Genomic DNA, 26634 nt, shown 5'->3' with positions numbered 1-26634 from the left:
TGGAGAAAGAAGTTTAACTTAAATCTGATGGGATTCTAAAACCTAATGAGTTGGATAGAGGGGATTCAAAAGCTGGAATAAATACATCTATTTTTCTGTAAGGTATTTGAGAAAGAATAACTGGTACTCATTCAACTCAGTGGATCCCTACTAATGGAAATAAACAAGGGCCCCTAGAACTGAGAAAATACTTCTAGAACATTCTTTAAGACCCTTCCCGTTACTCAAAGCCCTCCCTCATTAGGATTCCATAAAGTCTAAAAGTAGAAGTTATTCTTCAGTCTTTATCATTGTATTTCCTGAAGTTCCTACAAAAGATACTCCAAGGAGAGGTAGCATTCATGCACCAGATATGAGCTATGTGCCTAGAACTTGCTGGGACCTGGGAACACACAAATGAACAAGTCAGGGGACGTGCCTTTGTGACACTTGGATTCCAGTGAGAAAGACAAGAAAACTGCTGATAGCGGTAAGTGCTCTGATAGAATTGAACAGGATGATGTGACGGTAACTGTTGGTGGCATCTGAGCTGAGACCTAGAGGATAAAAAGGAGTGGGACAGGGCTTCCCTGGTGGTCCAGTGGTTGGGAGTCTGCCTTGCAGTGTGGAAGACGCTAGTTCAATCCCTAGTCTGGGAGGATCCCATGTGCAGTTGAGGAAGAAATCACTGCAAGTTTTCTTGAATGTACAAAAAACATGCATCCACAGATTCAAGATGTATAAATTAGTAATTAAAGGTAGCCACAGGGACTTCCCTGGTGGTCCAGTGGCTAAGACTCCACACTCCCAATGCATGGGGCCCGGGTTCAATCCCTGGTCAGGGAACTGGATCCCACATGCTGCAAGACCCAGCACAGCCAAATAATTAAATAAAATAAAAAACAAAGGTGACCATAAAAACTCTGCTACTCCACTCACTGAAAGGTAGAGTCTTCTTATTCTCCCCTTGCATCTGCCTGGCTTCAGCGACCAACCTCATCAATGGGCCACAGCGGAAGTCACACAGCATGACACCTGAAGCTACATCAAGACTATTCAGCTTCTAGCTTGGTCTCTTGGTCTCAGGGGAAATCCAGCAACCTTGTAGAAATCTGACTAAAGCATTCTCAGGACTATATAAACAAGGACACATTGCATCTAGCCCTCCAGCTGTCCCCCTAACATTCAGATTATGAATGCCTATAAGGAAAGACATCTTGCACCCTTCAGACCAGCCCAAGTTTCAATTAAATACCACCAAGAAACTTCAGTAAATCCCACATGGAATCCCACAGCAAGAATCACTCAGCTGAGACCTGCCTAAATTTCTGTCCCACAAAAAATTGAAGAAAAAAATGGCTGTTTCTTCAGGTCACTAAGTTTTGGGGCAGTTTGCAATGCAACAGAACCAGAAAACTGTCTCAGCAGCAAAAGGCACAGAGCAGCACCCAGTCTTCTCCCTTTAAGGAGGCCTGCTACGTCTGTGCTCTCTCTTCTAGGCTGTGGTGGGGAGCAAGTTCCCGTTCCTCCTCAAGTAGTGAGGACCAGCCATCGCCCCACTAGAAACTGCTTCCTCAGGCTCAGGCCGGGAAGCACTTACTAAACTTCTAGATGGGGGCTTCCTTGGTGGTCTAGTGGTTAAGAAGAAGCCTTCTGCCAATGTAGGGGACACCGGTTCAATCCCTGGCCTGGGAAGCTTCCACATGCTGTGGAGCAACTAAGGCCCTGTCCCACAACGATTGAGCCTGTGTCCTAGAGCCCAGGAATGCCAGCTATTGAGCCTACACACAGTAACTACTAAAGCCTGTGTGCCTAGAGCCCGTGCTCCACAAAGAAAGAAGCCACCACATGAGAAGCCCGCGCACCGCGATGACGGGGAGCCCCCACGCACCACAACTAGGGAAAAGTTTCTGCGTAGCAACGAAGACCCAACACAGCCAAAATAAATTAATTTATTTGAAAAATACTGCAAAGAACACTCAACATTTAAAAAAAAAAATAAACTTCTAGACGCCAGCTCTGCTCTGGCCAGACTTGGAGAGGGAGCCAGGAAAACCAGTGAGCTCTACAGAAGGAACGTGTTAGTCACAGGAAGCTTGAATGGCAGCTCCCAGGGAACGCAGCAGAGAGGCCAGCAGCCACTGTGCTCTTTCCCTGATGGGACCAGACCTAGGGGACGGCTGGATTCAGTCTCTGTCTGAGACCTTCCCAGTCTCGAGGCATCTGAAGGCAACTGTAAACTTGACACGGGCCGTGAAGCTGGCACAGGTCGCCTCCCGGGTGTCCCAGAACCTCTGTGGTAGGCGAGGGTGAGAATCCCAGTGAGGGGCAGCGGTGGCTAGAAGAGCCTGGCAGCGTCACTCTGGCCCAGCCCTCCACTGGCTCTGTGGCCAGCCCCTCTGGACTCCAGGAACTGTATATTGGGTCTCTTTCTGTAAGATGCCCATGATTCCATGAGGAGACACCCTCAGCAGTCACATTCAAGGGCAAGCTGTCTGTCCTGGCTCTTGGAAAGGCCATCCAAGGGACAAGCTATGGCTCTGCCTCAGAGGGAGTCACTTGAAGACCACAGAGAGAGTAGGTGGTAACAACACTCCACCACCCAGAGATGCAGTGACCTGCAAAGGTGATACCTGCCTCACTGGAGATGAGCCCAGCACTTAGCCAAGGCCTTGATGCAGAAGCTGGGGTGTCTGCAGGACCAGCAAGGATTCTGCAGAGTCAGCCAGACAGCTCTCAGCTTGGGACACAGGAAAAGAGGACTTGGCAAGGTGAGAGAGCTCTGTGACGAAGGGAGAGAGATGACCTGCTCTCCAAGGACTGCTGGGTCTCAGCAGCCACGCCTGCCCTTTATTCCATAGGAAGCGCAGTGTTTCACCAGAAAAGACTCTTGTCAGGACAGGCATTTGTTCATTTGCTGGCATCCTCCAGGATTGCTCTTCACCTCTTGGGAAGGGCTGGGAGAAAGTGGTTGGCTGATCCCATCCTCTGAAGTGCCTTCTAGGCTTCTCCATCCTACAGAGGAGGACCAAACTGCCCTGTGAGTGGCTGCCAGGGAGCTTCTTATAGGAACCACAGTGCTAGAAGGGCTTCATTGGCTGAGGGCCTGGCAAGGCTATTTTTTCTGGGTTCTCTGGCCACCTCGGATCAGAGACGGCTGTTTCCACTGGGGCTGGAGCAGAGGCTGTTTTTCTAAAATCCTTCACACTTGCTTCTAGTGATGTGGTGACCAGGCTGTCATCTTCTGCAGGTTTGCTGAGGAACATGAAGAAGATTGTTCCAGAAACGCCAAGTTTCCTCTCTGCTTGAGTTTATGGCCCAGTGGTGCCAGCAGTGGGTTTGGAGGAAGGTCTCTGAAAAGGGACGGGAGACTGTGATCGTGAGGCTTCACAATTCTTTGCCCTGAATCTGCTCTGGGATCTCGGAAGACATAACACTTCCCCTGGAAGGCCTCATCTCCCTCCTAGAGCACAGTGCTGAGACAGTGGGATCACAGGACAGCCAGAGCTTGAGTGATGTCAACATGCACCCTTTTCATCCAACGGGCAGGAGCCAGCTTGCTTTCTGCCATAGGGGAGACCCCCCGAAATGCTATCTTGTAGGAATTCACCCCACAGTCATCATTTCCTGTGACCATAAAGCCACTGACATGGACTTTGGGGGCCAGCCCAGATGGTCCAGCTGCATCAGATGTTCTGAGGACACTGACTCTGCATCATCAGGATGGAGAATTCACCCATCGAGCTTTTCAGGACAAAGTGGCATTTCTGTCCAAGAAGGTCCAAGTCCTGCAAGAGAAAAACAACCAGGTAGAGGCACTGGGAAGAAACCCTGTCCAAATGAGTGTTCTGAGGAGCAAAGCTCATATTTTTCTTTTTCATACTTCTCCTGTGCCTGGCCTAGGAGACTAGCACCTTTAAGCTGTTGAGGGGACAACATGAGGAGAGATTGTTTAAAAAATATGAGCAAAATGACATCACATGCAACTTGTGGGAGATGATGCTCCCTTCAGCTGGCAATTAGGACTGATTCCCTCAAAGGGGAGGGACATGGGGGGATTAAGGATGAAGGCACTCACAGGGGAAAAGCATCTTCAGAGAAGACATTGCAAAGACAGCTCTGGTACCTGCTCAGACTAGATGGGTAGGGACAGGGGGACAGGGATGCTCAGCATGAAGACAACCTGAGAAGTTATAAGGGCTACACCAAGCTCAGCCATTTTGCCACCTGTGATATTATAATTTAAAATTGTATGTTTGGTCTTCCCTGCTCCTGGCACAGAGCTTCTAAAACCCTGGAGTTTAAGGGAAGAGACTTATACATGTGTCTTTTATGTTAATAACATTTAGACAGCACCTAAGGATGAGGCTGGTTTCTAGGGGAAACCAACCAGGTGATTAGAGGAATGGAAATTTCAGTCCCACCACAGGAGCTCTGGGGAAGAAAGAGGGACTGGAAACTGAGTTTAGTTACCAGTGACTTGGTCATTGATGCCTATGTAGTGAAGCCTCCAAGAACATTCAGAAGGATGGGATGCAGAGAACTTCCAGGTGAAGAACGCCCGGAGGTTCTGGGAGAGGGGGTACCCTCAGAGCTGGAAGCTCTGTGCCCCTTGCCCATACCTTGCCCTATGCATCTCTCCCATGTGGCTGTTCCTGAGTTACAGTAACCAGGTTACTGTAATTAGATTACAGCAACCAGTAATCTAATCAGTAACCTTTTTCTGAGTTCTATAAGCCACTCCAGCAAATCAATCAAACCTGAGGAGGGGTCATGGGAACCTCTGATGTACAGCCCGTAAATCAAAGGACCAAGAACAACTTGGAGCTGTGACCTCTAAAGTGAGGGCAGATGTGTGGGGCAGAGCCCTTAACCAGTGGAATCTGATGCTGTCTCTGGGTAGATAGTTCAGAATTGAGTAGAATTGTAGGCACTCAGCTGGTATGGAGAATTCTTTTGTGGTGATCACACACACACACACCCTCCCCCGACACACGACCATCCAAAGCTCCCTAGCAGGCAGGAAGCTCTCTTAAGGGGTAGCTATTATCAGGCTAGTAGCTTCACTCCCTGAATTTCAGTTTCTGATATCCTAGGACATCCCTTATATGTGGAACCTAAAAATAAATGATACAAATGAACTTAAATTTACAAAAGAGAAAGAAACTCACAGGCTAGAGAAGGGAGTTACCTTTCCCCTGGGGAAAGGATAGGGGGAAGGGGTAGTTAGGAAGTTTGGGATGGACATGTATATACTGCTATATTTAAAACAGATAACCAATAGGGACCTACTATATAGCACATGAAACACTGCTCAATGTTATGTGACAGCCTGGATGGGAGGGGCATTTGGGAGAGAATAGATACATGTGTCACAGAAGGCAATGGCAACCCACCGCAGTACTCTGGCCTGGAAAATCCCATGGACGGAGGTGCCTGGTAGGCTGCAGTCCATGGGGTCGCTAAGAGTCGGACACGACTGAGCGACTTAGCAGCAGCAGCGATACATGTGTATGTATGGCTAAGTCCCTTCACTCTTCACCTGAAACTATCGCAACACTGTTTGTTAATCAGCTATAGCCCAATACAAAATAAAAGTTAAAAAAAAACAACAAAACTTTAAGACTTTGCAAGAAAAGCAAAACAGCAAACCAAAAAAAGACTCCATCTCTGCTTCACAGGGTTTTGCTGCTGCTTCTGCTGCTAAGTCGCTTCAGTCGTGTCTGACTCTGCGTGACCCCCGACGGCAGCCCACCAGGCTCCTCTGTCCATGGAATTCTCCAGGCAAGAGTACTGGAGTGGGGTGCCACTGCCTTCACAGAGTTTTAGCCAAGGTTTAACCCATAGCATGATTTTCTACGTTCTCACAGCTGTTTTTATTCTATTGGGAGTGGATGTGGTGGGGGCGCTCAGAGAAACTTAGCTATAGCCTTGAGAACACAGTTCAATTATGGGAAAATCATGACATTTATAAGGAAAGAAGCTTATAAGGTAGCCTCTTATGGCCAATGTGGAGTTGACAGAAAGGAACCCTTCTGGGTTCTTATCATCCTTTCTGTGGGTGTGGAACTGCAGGAGGACAGAGGCCTTTAGACTAGAGAAAAGGGGGGATCCAGTCACCTAAACTCAGAAGCCATTGTTGAGCCTTCTCCACCCCAGAGGAATCCATCCACTTGGCCTCTTGCTCCCTCCTTCAGAACACCTGGAATCAAACTACTTTTTACTTCTACCTCTACACCAGGTCTCTCACATGGATTATTCTAACACCTTTCTAACTTGCCTCCCTGCTTCTACTCTTATGGAATGTTCCATTCTTCAGAGTGATTCTTGTTCAGAGAGACACCACATCATGCAAACCTTCAACACCCTCCAGCAGGCTGCCCTTACTCCCAGGCGAGTCACCTGAACAGGATCAGTAAGGCCTTTCTTGATCCAGCCAGGTGTTACGCGGCTCTCATTGCTGATGTCTGCATGTTATGTCACCTGGCCCCACTCAACACCAAGTCAGTCAGAATCTCCAGGAGTGACACCCAGGCAGGGCCTTGATATTTTTTTAAGATGTGGGAGTTGGACCATAAAGAAGGTTGAGCACCAAAGAACTGATGCTTTCAAATTGTGGTGCTGGAGAAGACTCTTGGAAGTCCCTTGGACAGCAAGGAGATCCAGCCAGTCAATCCCAAAGGAAATCAACCCTGAATATTCATTGGAAGGACTGATGCTGAAGCTGAAGCTCCAATACTTTGGCCACCTGATGCAAAGAGCTGACTCATTGGAAAAGACCCTGATGCTGGGAAAGATTGAGGGTGGGAGGAGCAGGAGACAACAGAGAATGAGATGGTTGGATGCCATTACTGTCTCAATGGACATGAGTTAGAGCAAACTACAGGAGATACTGAAGGATAGGGAAGCCCGGAGTGCTGCCTCACATGGGGATTACAAAGAGTCAAACATGACTTAGCAACTGAACAACAATAACAACGCTGAAAGGACGCCTCAACCCTCCGTATCTGCCCCTGCAGGGTCACTGTAAGTTAAGAAGGGGTCTGCCTTCCTTAGAAATATGTCACCACTGCTTACAATTTCAAGTCAGGTTACAGCCCGTGGGCTTCATCACTGGATTGGGCTCTGCATTTCCCTGGCTCTCTAACTAGTGTAAACATCTTCTCCTATCTCTAGAACTTTAAGTGTCATTCTTAACATATTTCTCGAGGTTCTCAGGATCACACATCCATATAGACACCAAAATGCTGCCCTGTTGAACCCTGGTGTCTTCCTTGCCTTTGTCTGACTTACCCGTCAGGACTTCAGAATCATTTTCCGGACAGTCTCCTAACTGGTGCCCTGATTCCAGCTCTAATCCCTTCACACAGCTTCGAGAGGATCTTCCCAAGATGCAAGACCAGGGCACACCCTGCTAAGCCCTCCCCTGGCCTGGCACAGAAGGCCTGGCTCACAGACACCTGCCTACCTGTCCCTGGGTCTATCTCAGGCCACTCCTACCCCACAGAAACCCACCCACCCACACCCAGCTCTCCCAAGGGCCTGCTCAGTGCCATACCCTGGACCAGGCAACTTCCGTGCTTGGGAATAATATATTGGGTCAGCCAAAAAGTTCGGGCATTTCCATAACACCTTTCCATAACCAAATGAATTTTTTGGCTGACCCAATATGTGTGTGTGACTGCTTAGCCACTCCGTCACGTCCAACTCTTTGTGACCCCATGGACTGAAGCCTGACAGGCTCCTCTGTCCATGGACTTTTTCAGGCAAGCATGGTGGAGTGGGTTGCCATTTCCTACTCCATGGGATCTTCCCGAACCAGGAATTGAATCCATGTCTCCAGCATTGGCAGGTGGATTCTTTACCACTGTGCCATCTGGGAAGCCCAATCCTATATCCTACATATATATATATATATATATATACATATGGTGTATATATATACACCAGACTGGTGACTCAGACAGTTAGGAATCTGCCTGCAATGCAGTAGACTGGGAGTTGCAAAGAGTCAGACGTGACTGAGTGACTTTCACTTTTCACATCTTAACCATTTTTAAATGGTGCACTCTTCATCCAGTGGCATTAAGTACGTTTATAATGGAGTGCAACCATCACCTGGAGAAGGCAATGGCACCCCACTCCAGTACTCTTGCCTGGAACATCCCAAGGATGGAGGAGCCTGGTGGGCTGCAGTCCATGGGGTTGCTAGGAGTCGGACACGACTGAGCAACTTCACTTTCACTTTTCACTTTCATGCATTGGAGAAGGAAATGGCAACCCACTCCAGTGTTCTTGCCTGGAGAATCCCAGGGACAGGGGAGCCTGGTGGGCTGCCGTCTATGGGGTCACACAGAGTCGGATACAACTGAAGTGACTTTGCAGCAGCAGCAACCATCACCACCATCAATCCACAGAACTGTTCATCTTGCAAAACTGCAACTATACCCATTAAACACTAACTCCCCATCCCCCTCCTCAGACCCTGACAACCACCCTTCTGCTTCCTGTCTTTCTGGATTTGCCAACTCCAGGTGATTTGTGTGAGCGGATGCCCTGCAGCCTGAAGAACCCTCTCAGGCCTCAGTACTGGGCATTTCCTCTGCCTGCAACGCCCTCTCCTGACTCACATTTCCATCCACCCTGTAAGACCCAGTGTTTCTCTTCCTCTGAAGCATCCCTTGACAACTCAGTCAGGCACATCCTACATGCCCTCACTAGGTGTTCCCAGCTGACCTAGCAAAGCCGTCAGTTTGTGCACACCAGCAGTCATTTACAAACACCAAGCTCTGGGAGGCAGGGGCCCTGGGCCTTTGTTTTCTCACTAAGGCCTCTGTTGCTGCTGGAGAAGACTTGAGAGTCCCTTGGACGCCAAGGAGATCAAATCAGTGAATCCTAAAGGAAATCAGCCCTGAATATTCACTGGAAGGACTGATGCTGAAGTTCCAATACTTTGGCCACCTGATGTGAAAAGCTGACTCATTGGAAAAGACTCTGATACTGGGAAAGATTGAAGGCAAAAGGAGAAGTGGGTGACAGAGGATGCGATGGTCAGACAGCATCACTGACTCAATGGACATGAGTTTGAGCAAACTCTGGGAGATGGTGAAGGCAGGGAAGCCTGGCATGCTGCAGTCCATGGGGTCGCAAAGCGCCAGACACGGCTTAGGGACTGAACAACAATAAGGCCTCTGCCCTGTGCAAAGCCAGGCTCATTCACTGTCCGATGCCCCCTCCTTCTGTCCCTCAGCCCCATCAATCCAAGACAAGCATGTCCCAGGCTCCACCCAGCACTCCAAGCATCTGTTTTTCATTTCATTACATTGGCAAAAGGCAGTTTAGCCACTTCCCAGGAAACCTGCCACATATCCCAGTAGCTTAGACAGCTTCTTCTCTAACAAGTATGATTGGTGGCCCAGATGTGTCCACTGGCCTGGGGCCTGGCCCCACAGGGGAAGTGCAGATAGGTGCCCATCATCAGCAGACCCTGACAGGACCAGCACGATGTCTCTGCCTAGCATAGCTGAGCGGAGAACAAGCAAAGTAGAAGAGTCACAATTGTTAACCCTCTCCAAGTAATCATTATGGTTGTGCATTTGTCTCCAAACGCCCTGTGCGGGAATGCACCAGTGTGGGTGGGAATGGGTGGTCTTTGCACTTGAAGGAGGTTATAGTGGAAGAAGCAGAGGAGGAGGCAAGAGGAAGGTAATGAGAAAGAAACGGGGTCTCCAGCAGGACGGGTGGACAAAGGCAAACCCCAAGCCCATGGCCCTTCAGCCTTCAGGGTCACAGGAAGTATGAAGGCTGAGGGGCCTGCCTGAGATGTAAGATGTCACGCCACAGCAGGACTGGGTATCAAAAACACATAAAACTGAGGGAAAAGAAAGCATCACAGAAGAGGAGTACATTCCGTTTATACACATTTTTAAAAACTAGCAAAAATAAATGGCATATTGTATTGGAATGCATACAAAGGTGGTAGCACTGTGAAGGGAAAACAAAAGAATGAGGTGCTGAAATTCAAGTCTCAGGGAAGATTTATTTCTACTCAAGCCCAGTGTGGAAAGCTCAGGGGGACAGGTCTTCATTAAACACCCAGCTAAGAGAAATGCTTGGAGGTTGAAAATATTTCTGGTCACACGCCCCTGATTCTTGCTGGCACGGTGGCCAGTGTTGGCCAACAGAGTGGCCAGAGATAGTCTACGTCACAATTTCTGGTCCAGTGATCCCCGGGGCTACTTCTCCGAGAAAGGGGACCACAGGGGACTTCAAAGGTAGCAGCAAGTGTCCTAAGAGGTGGAGGGTACTCAAGCATGGTTCTAGATACATAATACATATTACTTTGCATGTATGATATATTGAGGTTTTTAAACACACATAATGTGTGTTTAATAATGAATAGCATGAATAGCAATAATGAATAGCATGAATAAAACAAACCACTTGGTCATCAAAATCTGAAATACTAGGAAAAGGTGTCACCTTCTGGAATTTGTGGCACGTACAGCTTGAGCAAAAAAAATGAAGCCTCACTGACCAAGTAATTATGGATGTTCAGCACTTGTGTGGACTGACTGAGCCTCCAGGATAGCGATAGGCAGGCGAATGCCTGGGGAGCTGACTGGGAGAGGAAGTACCTGTCTCGTGTCCGGGGCTGAGAGCCACACAATGGAGGTGGTGGCCTGTGGAGTGAGTGGGCCCAGCTCAGCACCCACCTACACAGAGTCCTCTCTGTTCCAGAAAGGGAATGGTTTTGGACCCACTAACAGAGGGAAAAAATGCTGTTTCCATTTATAGGTGCCTTATTCATTATAGCCTTTGCTAAGGGTCTGGCATGTCCTTAAAAGTTCCTTCAGAGACTTCCCTAGTGGCCCAGGGGCTAAGACGCCACGCTAACAATGCAGGGGGCCCAGGTTCGATCCCTCGTCAGGGAACTAGATCCCACATGTCACAACTAAGACCCAGCACAGCCAAAAAGATAAATAAAATTTTCCTTCAAAGTAAACAGGAAAGGATTTTATCTAAGAAAAGATCCTCTGAACTCTCCGATGTGACAGTTTTCAGTGAACAGTTCAGAATGGGCAAGACAGCAAACACGCTCAGCTCCCTGCCTGGGTAGGGCTGGAAAACCTCCCCATGGGCCGTGCCCATCACACCCTTTCTGTTCCTTGGTGCCAGAATGGGATTTGCCAGCACAAGCCAGCACAACAACCCATCAGTTTCCACTCAACTTGTCACTTGACAAGAGTTTCCTTTCAAGTATGGTTTCCTTTCCTAACCCCAGAGTTCACAAAAGCAGCAGCTCCCTGGTGCTCCCCCTCTGGGAGAACCAAGTTCTCATTCTTTTCCCCCATTTTGTGCAGTTCACTGTGCCCTGCTGTAGGACAGTTCCCAGGCTACTTGCCCCTCAGGTTATTTACTCCTTCCTTGCATTATTATTTTCTACTAATAAGAAACCAATAGCCAGCTATGCCTATGGGCACTTCCTGCAGATTTTTTGTAGGAAAAAGATTGTGCCAGCCCTCCTCCTAGTTCCTCCACCTCCTCCTTGGATGGCTGTTGGTTTAAATTATAAAGAGCACTTTCTAAACATTTCTTCTAAAATGACTTTTATTATCATCTTTTCTCTGACTTTTCAAAAAAGAAATTTGTTGTGTAAGTTTCCTATTGCTGCTGTAACCAACTTCCACCAACCTAGAAGATTAAAACAACACAAGTTTATCATCTTCAAGTTTAGATGTCAGAAGTCCAGAACAGATCTCCCTGGGGTAAAATCAGGGTGTCAGCAGGGCTGAATTCCTTTTCCAGAGGCTCCAGGAGAGAACTCGTTCTCTTGCCTCTTCCAAATTCCATGAGTTACTGGCATTTCTGGGCTCCATGCTCCCTTCCATCTTCAATAGATGGTGGAGCCTTTCTCCCAAGACATCTCTCTTCTGTCTTTCTCTTCCGCATTTAGAGACCCCTGTGATGACATTGAGCTTCCCAGGCAGTTCAGCGGTAACAAATTCACCTGCCAGTGCAGGAGATACAGGAGACACAGGTTTGATCCCTGGGTAGGGAAGATCCCCTGGAGGAGGAAATGGCAACCCATTCCAGTATTCTGTCTGGGAAATCCTGTGGACAGAGGAACCTGGTGGGCTACAGTCCATGGGGTTGCAGAGTTGGATATGACAGAGGCAACTGATCATGCACGTGATGACATTGGGTCCACTTGGATTATTCCATCAGCTCTCTGCTTCTCCAGGTCAACTGATTAGCAGTGACGACTTCATCTGCAAACTTAATTCCCTTTTGCCATGTAAACTAACATAATCACAGACTAAGGATTAGGATGCGCATATCTCTGGACACACTAATCTTCTACTCGTTCGTTGTAGAAAATTTAGAAACACAAAAAAAGCATAAAGGAGAATATAGGAACCACTTCTAACCCTAGCGTGCATGGAGCTCAGCTGCTTCAGTCGTGTCTGACTCTTTGTGACCCTACGGATTGTAGCCCACCAGGCTCCTCTGTCCATGGGATTCTCCAGGCAAGAATACTGGAGTGGGTTGCCATGCCCTCCTGCAGGGGATCTTCCCAACTCAGGGATCAAACCTGGGTCTCTTGCATTGCAGGCAAATTCTTTACCACTCAGCCACCAGGGAAGCTTCCACTTCCCAGAGATAACCACAAACAATTTAGTATGTATTAATTCAATCCTTTGTTAAATGCATATGTTTCTTTTTCTTTGTAAACCAGGTTTGAATAATACCATAACTCTATATATAGCTTCCTATCTATCTGTATATAAACATGGTGTTTAGTAATTTTCCTTAATAATATGCAAGCATTCTTATGCTATTTACTATTTTGCTACACTTCACTTTTAATGGCTATCTAGCATTCCACTATGTGGAGGCACTATAATGTACTTAACTAATTTAATTAATTGTTTATTGTAGGACACATAATTTATCTCTAACTTTTCTTGGTGCCTAGTAGCCCTGTGCTAAACCTCTCTGAAGCTACATCTTTGTAAACATTCTTAGGATACATTTCCCAAAGGTATCCCAAATACTGGGTGGTCACATCACTGATCCCCCAAAGCAGGACATTTTTAAGAATGAAAAAGGGTAATCTTAAAATTTAACAGTAACTGATAACTCACAATAAGCCCGAAAGGACCTGGGCATGATACATATCACCAAACTGCTTTCACGAAATGTTGCCGTGGTTTATAGACAACCTGTGGGCAGCACACTAAGAATCCTGCTCTAAGCCCTTATCAAAATTTCCAGGCCTCTCTGTGCCCCCAGTTCCCAGCCTCCATCTTCCTAAAACTGAAAACCACACAGAGGCAAATGTCATCCTCACCCTTGCTGGAGAGGTGGCAATGGCAGGGAGGGGACGGCTACATACTCCTTTGCCCTGGTAGCCAGTGTTTTGACTCTCAGTGAGTCTATTAGAGCTTGTGATCCAGGCCAGACTGGGTTAGCTTCAAGGCAGTAGCGACCAGCCCATCCTCCCTACACACAGGCCCAGGTACAGCCAAAGTTCCTCACAGGGACTTTCCCAGACCCAAGCAGGTGCCCCTTCTGGAGCGCTGTGACAAGACAGTATTGCCTGAGCAAACTGACCTGCCAAACATACGTGAGCAGGGGACACAGACCTTGGAGAGCCGGGAGGAAGAGCTTGGAGCTACAGTCAGCCCAAGTTTCCTAACACTGGGAATGTTACAAGAGCAACTCACACCTTCTCATCAAAGGACTTCTTCTTGGCTAGAACCCTCTGAAACAATCAATTGTCAAGAACACGCCCAAATGAAACAGTCACCAAAACCACAAAAATGAAAAGACTGAATTCACTGTTTCATAACATTCCAGTGGGCCTTTGTTTTGGTTTGGTTATTTTATTTTGTTAGCGGTTATTTGATCTGGCCACCACCAGGCTATAGAACGCTCTCTGGGAACAGACCGGAGCCCCTTGCACAGGATGGTGAATGCAAACGCTGAGAAAAGCTATCAAGTCCTCAGGCTTCTTGTTGCTGGCTTTTCAGACCTTCTGAGTCAAGGAACCTGATTAAATCAGTCACCTCATCTACCCAGAGGCCACTCAGGAAGCTCTTGACTCATTCTTGTTGACTCATGTGCTGGAAAAGCCAATCCAAATGGGCTGTGATAACAATCTAGTTTGGAGCAGTTTTACTTGTAAGCAACTGGCTCCCTGCCTACAGAGACTATAATGCTTCAAAATCAAGAATAAAAGCCTAGTTCCCTCCTCCCTACCCCCAAATAATGTTCCAGGTGATATTTTGTAAGCACACCTGCAAACTGTGCCCTGTTAACCTGGAAATAGAGCAAAACACACCTGGACACTGTGTGCCATTTGTGAAACGAGCAAGGGGCAAGAGTAAGCCAGCCTGGAGCACGAACTGGTCAACAAGCAGATCTTGAACTCTTGGGCATTCTCTCCCTCTGAAAGACTGCTTTTTTTTTTCACCTTTGCATTCTTAGTTGGGACATTCAGCTGGAGATCTGTACTGTTTGATAGAAGTAAAGGCAGAGCTGTGGAATCACCACTGGCTACAGTTTTTGGGGCCAACAATTTGGGGAAAGAAAACACTGAGCCAGACAGCAAAGCATGTTGGATTTCTTACATCAAAAGTCAACTTCTTAAGTCTGGTGGGAGATGGAGGAAGAGTAAGATGTGGAGATCATCTTCCTCCCCCACAAATACAACAGAAATACAGTACACGTGTAACTGTTCCTACAGAACACCTCCTGAAGGGTGGCAGAAGACCTCAGACTTCCAAAAAAGCAGGCCCACCTCCATATAAAGAAGGCTGAGCACCGAAGAATTGATGCTTTTGAACTGTAGTGTTGGAGAAGACTGTCATTGGACTGCAAGGAGATTAAACCAGTCAATCCTAAAGGAAATTAACCCTGAATATTCACTGGAAGGACTGATGCTGAAGATGAAGCTACAATACTTTGGCTACCTGATGCGAAGAGCTAACTCATTGGAAAAACCCTGATGCTGAGAAAGATTGAGAGCAGGAGGAGAAGGGGATGACAGAGGATGAGATGGTTGGATGGCATCACTGACTCAATGGACATGAGTTTAAGCAAACTCCAGGAGATGGTGAAGGACAGAGAAGCCTGACATGCTGCAGTCTGTGGGGTCGTAAAGAGTCGGACACACTGAGGGACTGAACAACAATAATCTCTGTATAAAGTGGAAGGGAAACAGCAATAAGAAAAGAAGAGTTAAAAGGAAACCAGATGGGTCCTGTTCCTCGGGAAGGGAGTAGGGAGGGGGGACGTTTCTGCACACTCAGAAACCCCTTCTCTGGCAGGAATGGGGGAGTTCCAGAACCTCAGAGGGGAATGCAACAACAGGTGCTCAGAAGGCAAAACAGAGAATCCACCACAGAGATCATTCCCGACCAGCACTTCCCACCTGAGAAGCAGTTTGCACACCTGCCCAGCAACTGGGGTCTGTGTGCTGAGGCTCAGGCTTCGGAGGTCGGACCCCAGGGAGAAGACCAGGATTGACTGCTGTGAAGATACTCTGAGGGGGCTAGTACACACAGCCAAGGGAGTCCAGGGAAAAGAGACTGGGGCTGCCAGAGTGGCAAGAGACCAGTGTCAGGGGACCCTCTAACTCCAAGGACCCTCTAACTGTGTGCTCCCAGACTGCAGGACCTCACCTTCACAAGGTGGGATGAGCTGGCTGCAGCCTTTGACCCCAGAGGTGGAGACACCTCTGGACCTGCTGCTGCCGAGGCTTACATGAGCAGCAGAGGTGAGGGGCCAGTGGACCTGGGGCCTGTGAGCCCAGAGGTGGCCATGAAGGCCCCCACGGCGGCTGCCAAGCTGTGAGCAGGTCACTACCCACACCCTCCTGGGAGCGTAAGCAGGTTGGCTCTCTCTAGCAACCCACAACTCAGAGCCAGTTCCTCTGGGAGAGGGCATGACCCAACTCAGATTGTAGCACCATCCACTAGACCTCTCCCCCTGCAAGCACTCACTGCACATCCCAACTGTGGTTGCCATAACCCTCCCTCTCCCAGCCTGACTGAGCAAGTAAGCCCGAGTAAGCCTCAGCCTTCACCCCATGGGGTCTGGGCAGGGAGCAAATACCAGAGGGTGGCCTACAAGTAGAGGTAGGGCCCAAACCAAAGCAGAGCACCAAAGTCTGTGTGACCGAAGAAGAGGAAGGGAAGCCACTCCTACTGCCAGAGGGGCAGCAGATGAAATCGCTGTAGTGAACCTGAGACTGTGGACACTGGGGGCAACTGTGGGCTCTGGGAGCAAGTTCAAGCTGGAGCAAGGCCAGGTCTGACCCCACAGCTCCCACAGCAGGTCAGAGACCATCCTAGAAATACTGGAGGACTTCTTGAGAAGGCAGATTGCCTGGAGCACATTGTGTGGGGACAGCTGATGTCACAGGATCATATTCTTCTTACTACCACTCTCTCTATGTACATATTTTTGTTTTTTTATTTTGTTCTATTGTTGTTCCTTTCTTAAAAATAATCCTTTTTATCTTGACTTACTTTTTCCTTTTTTAATGTTTTATTTTTAAATAAATTCACTTCATTCGTTTCCCATTTCTATACCACCTTTTTGTTATATTGCATTTTGTCCATGTTTTTGGTTTTGTATTTTTGCTACTCTAGTTTTTAGTGTTTGTTTTCATTTATGGATTTGTTTATTGATTTGATTGGTCCCTTCTTTTTTGGTTCCCTCTTATTCTTTTCTTGTTTTTTTCTTTGTGTGAGTGTGAGTTTCTTTGTGTGTTCCTGTCTGATTAATGTTGCTTTTACTATTTGTTTTGGGGTTTTGTCTATCTGTTCTTTTTTTGTTTGTAGGTTGGTTTGATTTTTTCCCTATTTCTTCCTTTCTTTTCCCTTCTGCACTGTGAGGCTTGTGGAGTCTTGGTGCTCCAGCAAAGGTTCAGGCCTAAACCTCTGAGGTGGTTTCTCAAATCAGCTCTGTTACCTGAATCCAGGGTGCTGAACCACCAGAGAATCCCTGATTGCCTGGAATACAAATTGATGAGAGCTCTTCCAAAGGCTCAACACTAAGACCTGGCCACACCTAAGGCCAGCAAGGTCCAGTGCCAGACGCCCCATGCCAGGCAACTAGCAAAATAGGAAACAGCCCTATCCATTAGCAGACAGGCTGCCCCGTCACACCAAGCTCACAGACACCCCAAAGACACCACCTGGTGTGACATTACCCTTTAGAGAGACAAGATATAGCTCCACCCATCAGAACACAGGAACCAGTCCCCGCCAACCAAGAAACCTTCACCAGGTACTGGTCCAATCCCACACACTGGGGACAGACTCCACAAGTAAGAGGAACTATGACCTTGCAGCTTGAGGAAGAAGACCCCAAACAGTAAATTAAATAAAATGAAAAGACAGAGAAACATGCAGCAGATGATGGAGCATGGTAAAAACCCACCAGACCAAACAAATGAAGGGGAAACAGGCAATCTACCTGAAAAAGAATTCAGAGTAATGATAGTAAAGATGATCCAAATCTTGGAAATAAAATGAAGGCACAGAGAAATAGAATGGAGGCATGGATGAGAAATAGAGAAAAAGAAATAGAGGAAAACAATGAAATGGGTAAGACTAGAGATCTCTTCAGGAAAATTAGAGATACCAAGGGAAATTTTCATGCAAAGATGGGCTCAATAAAGGACAAAAATGGTATGGACCTAACAGAAGCAGAAGATATTAAGAAAAGGTAGCAAGAATACACAGTAGAACTATACAAAAAAGATCTTAATGACCCAGATAACCACGATGGTGTGATCACTCACCTAGAGTCAGACATCCTGGAATGTGAAGTCAAGTGGGCCTTAGGAAGCATCACTATGAATAGAGCTAGTGGAGATGACGGAATTCCAGCTGAGCTATTTCAAATCCTAAAAGATGATGCTGTGAAAGTGCTGCGCTCAAAATGCCAGCAAATTTGGAAAACTCGGCAGTGGCCACAGGACTGGAAAAGGTCAGTTTTCATTCCAATCCCAAAGAAAGGCAATGCCAAAGAATGGTCAAACTACTGCACAATTGCATTCATCTCACACTCTGGTAAAGTAATGCTCAAAATTCTCCAAGCCAGGCTTCAACAGTATGTGAACTGTGAACTTCCAGATGTTCAAGCTGGATTTAGAAAAGGCAGAGGAACCAGAGATTAAATTGCCAACACCTGTTGGATCATCAAAAAAGCAAGAGAGTTCCAGGAAAACTTCTGCTTTATTGACTGTGCCAAAGCCTTTGACTATGTGGATCACAATAAACTGTGGAAAATTCTTAAAGAGATGGGAATACCAGACTATCTGACCTGCCTCCTGAGAAATCTGTATGCAGGTCAGGAAGCAACAGTTAGAACTGGACATGGAACAACAGACTGGTTCCAAATAGGGAAAGGAGTAATTCAAGGCTATATATTGTCCCCTGCTTATTTAACTTATATGCAGAGTACATCATGCAAACTGCTGGACTGGATGAAGCACAAGCTGGAATCAAGATTGCAGGGAGAAATATCAATAACCTCAGATATGCAGATAACACCACCCTTATGGCAGAAAGAGAAGAAGAACTAAAGAGCCTCTTGATGAAAGTGAAAGAGGAGTGTGAAAAAGTTGGCTTAAATCTCGATATTCAGAAAACTAAGATCATAGCATCTGGTCTTATCACTTCATGGCAAATAGATGGGGAAACAGTGACAGACTTTATTTTTCTGGGTTCCAAAATCACTGCAGATGGTGACTGCATCCATGAAGCTAAAAGACGCTTGCTCCTTGGAAGAAAAATTAAGACCAACCTAGACAGCTTATTAAAAAGCAAAGACATTACTTTGCCAACAAAGGCCCATCTAGTCAAAGCTATGGTTTTTCCAGTAGTCATGTATGGATGTGAAATTTGGACCATAAAGAAAGCTGAGCACTGAAAAATTGATGCTTTTGAACTGTGGTGTTGGAGAAGACTCTTGAGAGTCCCTTGGACTGCAAGGGGATCCAACCAGTCCATCCTAAAGGAAATCAGTTCTGAATATTCATTGGAAGGACTGATGCTGAAACTGAAACTCCAATACTTTGGCCACCTGATGAGAAGAACCGACTCTTTGGAAAAGACCCTGATGCTGGGAAAGATTGAAGGCACGAGGAGAATTGGATGACAGAGGATGAGATGGTTGGATGACATCACCGACTCAATGGACATGAGTTTGAGTAAAATCCAGGAGTTGGTGATCAACAGGGAGGCCTGGTGTGCTGCAGTCCATGGGGTTGCAAAGAGTCAGACATGACTGAGCAACTGAACTGAACTGATGGATGAGAAGATACAAAAAACACTTAACAAGGACTTATAAGTACCTTGGAGCAGGAAAATGGCAACCCACCCCAGTATTCTTGCCTGGAAATTTCCATGGACAGAGGAGCCTGGTGGGCTACAGTCCATGGGTCATAAGATTCAGACATGACTGAGTGATTTTCACTTCACTAACAAGGATCTAGACAATCAACAATGAACAGCATAATAGCTGAAATAAAAGATACACTAGAGGGAACCAATAGTAGAATAACTTAGGCAAAAGAACCAATATGTGAACTGGAAGACAGAATGGTGGAAATAACTAAAGCAGAGCAGCACAGAGAAAAAAGAATGAAAAGAAATGAGGACAATCTCAGAAACCTCTGAGACAACATTAAGTGCAGCAATATTGAATTAAAGGGGTCCCAGAAGAGTAGAAAAAGAAAGGGTATGAGAAAATATTTGAGGAGATTACAGTTGAAAACTTCCCTAGTATGGGAAAAGAAATAACCACCCAAGTCCAGGAAGCCCAGAGAGTGCCATATGGGATAGTGGCTTGGCTGGTAAAGAATCCGCCTGCAATGCAGGAGACCTGGGTTCGATCCCTGGGTTGGAAAGAACCCCTGGGGAAGGGAAAGGCTACCCGCTCTAGTATTCTGGCCTAGAGAATTCCATGCACTGTATAGTCCATGGGGTCGCAAAGAGTCAGACATGACTGAACGACTTTCACTTTCACTTTCAAAAAGAAACACATCAAGACACAAATTAATCAAACTAACAAAAATTAAACACAAAGAAAAAATATTAAAAGTATCAAAGGAAAAGCCAGAAGTAACGTATAAGGGAATCCCCATAAGGTTAACAGTTGATCTTTCTGCAAAAACTCTGTAGACCGGAAGGGAGTGGCAGGATACACTTAAAGTAATGAAAGGATAACACCTACAGCCAAGATTACTTGACCCAGCAAGGATCTCATTTGGATTTGATGGAGAAATCAAAAGCTTTACAGATAAGCAAAAGTTAAGAGAATTTACAACCACCAAACCAGCTCTACAACAAATGCTAAAAGAACTTCTCTAGACAGGAAACACAAGAGAAAGAAAAGACCTACAAAAACAAACCAAAATCTAAAGTAAATAGTAATAGGATCAGACATATCAACAATTGTGAAAGTGAAAGTTGCTCAGTCATATCCGACTCTTTATTACCCCATGGACTATACTGTCCATGGAATTCTCCAGGCCAGAATACTGGAGTGGGTAGCCTTTCATTTCTCCAGGGGATCTTTCTGACCCAGGAATCGAACTAGGGTCTCCTGCATTGCAGGCAGATTCTTTACCAACTGAGCTATCAGGGAAGCCCTATATCAACAATTACCTTAAATGTAAATGGATTAAATGCTCCAACCAAAAGACGCAGACTGGCTGAATAGATACAAAAACAGGACCTCTATATATGCTGTCTACAAGAGACCCACTTCAGACATAGGGACACATACAGACTGAAATGAGGGGCTGGAAAAAGATATTTGATGCAAATGAAAATCAAAAGAAAATGGGAGTAGCAATACTCATATCAGATAAAATAGATTTTAAAATAAAGACTGTTACAAGAGACAAGGAAGGACAGTACATAATGATCAAGGGATCAATCCAAGCAGATATAACAATTATAAATAAATGTATCCAACATAGGGGCACCTTAATACATATGGAAAATGCTAACAACTATAAAAGGAGGAATCAACATTGACACAATAGTAGTGGGGAACTTTAACACCCCACTAATATCAATGTGTGATAATCAATATCAGGTAATCCAAACAGAAAATTAAGAAGGAAACACAAGCCTTAAGTTAGGTCTATCTATTGGAAGACCTATAGGACAATCCATCTAAGAACAGCAGACTACATTTTTTCTCAAGTCCACACAACATTCTCCAGGATAGATCACATCTTGGGTCACAAGTCAAGCCTTGGTAAATTTAAGAAAATGGAAATTGTACCAAGCATTTTTTTCTGACCACAATGCCATAAGGTTAGACATCAATTACAGGGGGAAAAAAATCAAAAACTTGTACAAAACACAGACACATGGAGGCCAGACAAGTGCTTCTAAATAGCCAAGAGGTCGCTGGAGAAATCAAAGCGGAAATTAAAAAATATCTAGAAACAAATGACAATGAAAACACAACAACTCAAAACCTATGAGATGCAGTAAAAGCAGTGCTAAGAGGGAAGTTTATAACAATACAAGCCTACCTGAAAAAATAGAAAAAATATCAAATAAATGACCAAATCCTACACCTTGAGCAACTAGAAAAAGAAGAACAAAAAACCCCCAAAGTTAGTACAAGCAAAGAAATCATAAAGATCCAAAGCTGAAATAAATTAAAAGGAAATGGAGGAAACAATAGCAAATATCAATAAAACTAAAAGCTGATTCTTCGAGAAGATTAAACAAAATTTACAAGCTGTCAGCCAGACTCATCAAGATAAAAACAGAGAAAACTCAAATCAATAAGATTATAAATGAAAAAGAAGTTATAACAAACAATGCAGAAATACAAAGGATCATATGAGAACATATGAGCAACTATATACCAATAAAATGGACAACCTGGAAGAAATGGACAAGTTCTTAGAAAAGTACAACCTTCCAAAACTGAACCAGGAAGAAACAGAAAACATGAACAGACCAATTCCAAACACTGAAGTTGAAACTCTGATCAAAAATCTTTCAACAAACAAAAGCCCAGGGCCAGAGGGTTTCACAGGTGAATTCCATCAAAAGTTCAGAGAAGAGCTAACACCTATCCTGCTCAAACCATTCTCAAAAATTGCAGAGGGAGGAAAATTCCCAAACTTATTTTATGAGGCTACCATCACCCTGATACCAAAACCAAAGATACCAGAGAAAAAGAAAATTACAGGCCAATGTCACTGATGGACAAATCTTCCACAAAGATGCAAAAATCTTCAACAAAGTTCTAGCAAACAGATTCCAACAACACATTAAAGAATCATATACCATGATTAAATGGGATTTATCTCACGGATGCAAGGATTCTTCAATATACACAAATCAATCAATGTGATACACCACATTAACAAACTGAAAGATAAAAACCATATGATCATCACATTAGATGTAGAGAGGGCTTTCAACAAATTTCAACACCGATTTGTGATTAAAAAAAAAAAAAAAACTGTCCATAAAATCAGCAAAGAAAGCACCTACCTCAATGTAATAATGTAATATATGACAAACCCATGGCAAGCACTATTCTCAATGGTGAAAAACTGAAAGCATTTCCTCTAAGATCAGGAATCAGGGTACCCAGTCTCCTCACTATTATTCAGTACAGTTTTGGAAGTCCTAGCCATGGAAATCAGAGAAGAAAAAGAAATAAAAGGAATCCAGATTGGAAAAGAATAAATAAAACTCTCACTGTTTGCAGATAACACCACACACACACAAAAATATCTACTAGAGCTAATCAATGAATTTAGTAAAGTCACAGGATATAAAATTAATACACAGAAATCCCTTGAATTCCTACACACTAACAATGAAAAATCAGAAAGAGGAATTGAGGAAGCAATTCATTCACCATTGCAACAAAAAGAAAAAAATATCTAAAAATAAACCTACCTAAAGAGACAAAAGATCTGTATGCAGAAAACTGTAAGCCACTGATGAACAAAATCAAAGACAACACAAACAGATGGAGAGATATACCATGTTCTTGGATTGGAAAAATCAATATTATCAAAATGACTATACTACCCCAAAGCAATCTACAGATTCAATGCAATCCCTATCAAATTACCCAATGGCATTTTTCACAGAACTAGAACAAAAAATTTCACAATTTGTATGGAAACACAAAAGACTCCCAAATAGCCAAAGCCATCTTAAGAAAGAAAAACGGAGCTGGCCCTGGCTCCAAATTATACTATAAAGCTGCAGTCATCAAGACGGTATGGTACTGGCACAAAAACAGAAATATAGACCAATGGAATAAGGGACAAATCCATGCACCTATGGGCACCGTATCTTTGACAAAGGAGGCAAGAATATACAATGGAGAAAAGATAGTGTCTTCAACAAGTGGAAAAGTGGACAGCTACATATAAAAGAATGAAATTAGAACACTTCCTAACACCCTACACATACACAAAAAAATCTCAAAATGGATTAAAGACTTAAATGTAAGGCCAGAAACTATAAACATAGGCAATACACTCTTTGACATAAATTGCAGCACTATTCTCTCTGACCCACCTCCAAGATTAATGGACATAAAAGCAAAAATAAACAAGTGGGACCTAATTAAACTTAAATGCTTCTGGGCAGCAAAAGAAACAATAAACAAGATGAAAACACAACTCTCAGAATGGGCGAAAATAGTTGCAAACCAAGTAATTGACAAAGGGTTAATCTCCAAAGTATATAAGCAGCTCATACAGTTCAATATCAGAAAACAAACAACCCAATCAAAAAATGCGCAGAAGACCCAAACATTTCTCCAAAGACTTACAGACAGCCAATAAACCCATAAAAAGATGCTCAGTGTTGCTCATTATTAGAGAAATGCAAATCAAAACTACAATGAGCTATCACCTTACACCAGTCAGAACTGCCATCATCAAAAAATCTACCAACAATAAATGCTGGAGAGGATGTGGATAAAAAGAAGCCCTCCTGCACTGTTGGTGGGAATGTAAACTGATACAGCCATTATGGAAAACAGTATGGAAATTCCTTTAAAAACTAGAAATAAATCTACCATATGACCCAGCAATCCCACTACTGGCATATAACCTGAGAAAACCACAATTCTAAAAGACATACACGTACCCCAATGTTCATTGCAGCAATATTTACAAAAGCCAGGACATAGAAGCAACCTAAATGTCCATGGAAAGATGATTGGATAAAGAAGTTGTGGTACATTTATACAATGGATTATTACTCAATATATATACATGGAAGCTAGAAAATTGATACTGATGAACCTCAGAGAACGGACTTGTAGACACAGTGGGCGAAGGTGAGGGTGGGACGAATTGAGAAAGTGGCATTGACATACACACACTATTATGTGTGAAATAGATAGTTAGTGGGAAGTTGCTAAATAACACAGGGAACCCAGTCCGGCACTCTGTGATTACCTAGAGGGACAGGATGGGGGAAGCAGGCAAGGCCCAGGAGGGAAGGGCTATCTATATAATTATGACTGATTCACATTGTTGTACGACAGAAACTAACACAAAATTATAAAGCAATTTTCCACCAATTAAAAAAAAAAGTCAAATTCTCAAATGGGGAAGACATACTCAAAAGTACTAGATGTGCTTGCCTCTGGAGAAAGGGACCAGGAGGCAGGAAGGATGCTCTTTTGTATTATGAACAACCCTAACCAACACTATTGAATTTGAAACTATGAATACATATTATTTGTTTAAAAAAATTAAATGTTGCTTAAAAAAAATAAGAAAGAAATAAAGCAGAAATGAAGCCCTAAGAAATGGGGTCAGTTCTATTTTTATGGAGTTTTAGGGACATCTTTCATCTGAGACCCTAGAAATTATCATTTTCTTATTGCAGGTTAATTAAGTTTCTCCATCCAAAGGAAAAAGTCAGCTTCTGTATTTGGAAGGATGGGAGCCAGAAAATGTCCTGACTGTGGACCTTTTCCATAATCAGCCTGGCCTGATCATGGAAAGCATGGCCTCCCCACGTGATCTGTGGGTCCTGGGCAAGTGGACTTCTCTAAAGGTATCTTTGGATGCCAGTGACAGGGCTGGCCACAGAAGGGATGCATATAAGATCTATTCTTAGCCCCTGGACTCCAGACCCCTAGATCACCTCCATGTCATCTCCTATCACTGCTTCTGCAGGAACCACAGCCCTGAGAAGATCCACAAGAGGTTTTAGGACTTTGCATGGCTCAGCCTGCTCCCTCACCTCATTCAGGCCTCTGAGCAGAAGTCAGCTGCTTATAAAAGTTGTGCCTGGTCAATTACTACCTGAAAACCTGAAATAGCCTTACAGTTCCCTCACTCGATTTCTCTTTCTTACACTTATTACTACTTCCCATTATGTGATCTACTTACGTACCCAATATGAGAGAGACAGAAAAGGAAAGAGGGAAGGAGACGGAGAGACTGTAATTCCTCCTCGTGGCCACAAGATGGCACTATTGCTCAGAGTCTTTACTTTGAAAAGTAAATAAGGGAAGCAAAATCTAAGGCTGCTGTGGGATTCCCAGCTTCCCTCTGTCCATCTATCTGTTTCAATCTTCTTCCTCCACTCCTTGCTCCCTCTGCGGCGCCCCACCCCCCACTTCAATACTGACTTACTGATTAGTGACCTTCTGGTGGGCTTGGCCAATATGACAGCCGAGGCCCTTTTGTGAACCTTGGAACAGAAAAGATTCCTGAGACTGATGTTTGTCTACACAAAATGCAGTGGTTGGTTCATTCAGTATGACTAGAAAGGCTCAGTACACCTGCTTTTATTCTCTCTGGCTCTTGCTGATACTGCCCGGGCCCTGGCCCACAGCTTGGCGGCTTCAGGGACAATCTGTTCTCTCACCCTTCCCCTTCTTACCATGTTCACCCCACCTCCCAGCACACCCATCTTGCAAGCTCCTGCCCTGAGATCTGGTTCTAGGGGGTCATCGGAATGACTCTAGAGAAACTGCAAACACGTACAACATGTCTCCTGGTGGGGTTTCTGAATTCTCCTTTGTATTTTAGCCTGAGGAAGAAGCGACTCAGTGGCTTGGGGTGGTGGGTGGAGCTTGCAGTATTTTTCTAGATTTTTGTAGTTGGGAGATAAATCTCCAGGGATGGTCAGGGTTTCAGGCTAACTCCAGTACAGCAGGATCAGGGCTATGAAAACATGCACACAAAGGAAACTTCAAAGCTCTTCCTCGAATCTGAATGGGGAGGGGCCTTCGAAAGGTCATGTTAACTTTGCACCAAATGCCCTCTTGCTTTCCAATGGCCCTGCACTCCGCAGACATTTCTGGTCCAACCCGCTCAGTGGGGTCAGGATTCAACAAGACCCAGGAGACAAAGACAGAAGATAAAGCCTAGAAGCTGGGGTCTGGGTCTAACTGTTCTCTGGCTTTAAATGCTGAGGCCTAATTTCCTCTTTGCAGACTGAGCTCCATCACTGAAGGCAATCACTCCCACTTCAATCCAGTCTTTTCCCCAACCCTGGTCAAACCCTGACACAGGTACTTTGCAAGGAGTGGTGAGAATTACTACTGCGGCTAGGTCACTTAAGGTAATAATTAGAACAATCATTAATTTCTGAGGCCTAAGTG

General features: G+C 44.9%; 1 protein-coding gene across 13 annotated transcripts in view; it reads right to left on the bottom strand.

Moving 5' to 3' along the window:
• Window positions 1-1915: 1915 nt before the first annotated feature.
• The window catches only part of B3GNT2 (UDP-GlcNAc:betaGal beta-1,3-N-acetylglucosaminyltransferase 2), a 206345-nt gene continuing 181626 nt past the window's right edge, over window positions 1916-26634 (bottom strand). For all 13 annotated transcript variants that reach the window (XR_011492507.1, XR_011492494.1, XR_011492497.1 and 10 more), the window contains one exon: window positions 1916-3767. The gene's annotated coding sequence lies outside the window, so the exon portion shown is untranslated. The remainder of the gene's footprint in view (window positions 3768-26634) is intronic.

Source organism: Odocoileus virginianus, chromosome 2 (assembly GCF_023699985.2).
Source record: "Odocoileus virginianus isolate 20LAN1187 ecotype Illinois chromosome 2, Ovbor_1.2, whole genome shotgun sequence".
NCBI lineage: Eukaryota > Metazoa > Chordata > Mammalia > Artiodactyla > Cervidae > Odocoileus > Odocoileus virginianus.
Note: the sequence above shows the minus strand (reverse complement) of the source record. Positions and strands in the feature narration are given on the sequence as shown.